The sequence below is a fragment of the Aethalodelphis obliquidens genome, unplaced genomic scaffold, assembly GCF_003676395.1.
Source record: "Aethalodelphis obliquidens isolate GAN/ISIS:26980383/991018 unplaced genomic scaffold, ASM367639v1 scaffold35, whole genome shotgun sequence".
In the NCBI taxonomy this organism is placed as follows: Eukaryota; Metazoa; Chordata; class Mammalia; order Artiodactyla; family Delphinidae; genus Aethalodelphis; species Aethalodelphis obliquidens.
The window spans coordinates 772,978-774,210 of NW_020837979.1; the positions used below are offsets into that span (position 1 = coordinate 772,978).

Genomic DNA, 1,233 nt, shown 5'->3' on the forward strand with positions numbered 1-1,233 from the left:
TTTTTGTCCCATTCCTTCAATCTAGTGCACCCTTGTGGATACAAGATTGCATACACCAGACACCTCTGACTCTGGCCCAAATTGGGTCCCTTAACAGAGGGGACATAGGTCTGCCATCAGTATCTGATTGTGAACTTATAGCCTGATCGGGTGACACAGTGGCCAGACACTGTGGTGTACTCTCTGTGCTATGACTACCTTTGTTTTCACCAGAGGCAGGATTCTGGACTCAGAAATTTTTCAAGCTGCAGGCCTGCATGAGTGTTTGAACCTGGAAAACGGAGCAGGTGCTTATGAATGTGGAGCATATAAAACCAGCAGTATTTTCAGTGGCAGGCTGTGCTCCATCCTGTGCCTGATCTCTCCAGAGTTCTCCCCAAACTTCCTTTTTTTTTTTTTTAACGTCTTTATCGGAGTATAATTGCTTTACAATGGTGTGTTAATTTCTGCTGTATAACAAAGTGAAACAGCTATATGTATACATATATCTCCATATCCCCTCCCTCTTGCGTCTCCCTCCCACCCTCCCTATCCCACCCCTCTAGGTGGTCACAAAAAAATATAGAACGCTTCATGAACTTGCATATCATCCTTGCACAGGGGCCATGCCCATCTTCTCTCTATCGTTCCAATTTTAGCATATGTACTCCCAAAGCAAGCACTACGACAGCATTTTGAAAGACTAATAGACTGGTCCGGGGCCCTCCGGCCAAGAGGTGCAAGCACGAACTCTTAACTGGAAGGAATTGTATTGCCTTGTGGAATCTGAACCCAAGTACACTGAGGCCACCCGCCAAGGTAGTGACTGGTCTAACCTGTGCTAATGTTAGGGCACAACCTGTTGGATAGTTTTAGCTACCCGGCATTTGACCATTTGTAACCACTGCTTCAGTCACTTCCCACCTCTTGCCACCTGCTGCTGTCTGTTCGTACTTGTGGGCTTCTCCATCTTGTGCCAGTGGCTAGCATTTTTGACTGTAGTTTGATATTTTGTAATTGAGAGCTCACTTCAAAAGCAGAAAAAGACAAAATATATTAAAGCAAGGAAAAGTGTCACTGAAAGAAAAAGAAGATTATTTTTTGTGTTTTTTCTACTCAGTTGTTTTGAGTATATTATATATGTTAGATTGGTATTTCAAATATTGCTTCCCATTTTGTAGGTACACTCTGCTCTCTGTAAATTGTTTCCCTTGCTCCTCAAACCTTTATAGTTTAATGCAATCTGTTTTTCTT

General features: G+C 42.9%; 1 non-coding gene across 1 annotated transcript; it reads right to left on the bottom strand.

Annotated features, from left to right (window-relative positions):
- Positions 1-555: 555 nt before the first annotated feature.
- LOC113632204 (U6 spliceosomal RNA) lies at positions 556-662 on the bottom strand. Its single transcript, XR_003437724.1, has one exon. It is a non-coding gene; the product is annotated as a U6 spliceosomal RNA (small nuclear RNA).
- Between the last annotated feature and the right edge of the window lie 571 nt (positions 663-1,233).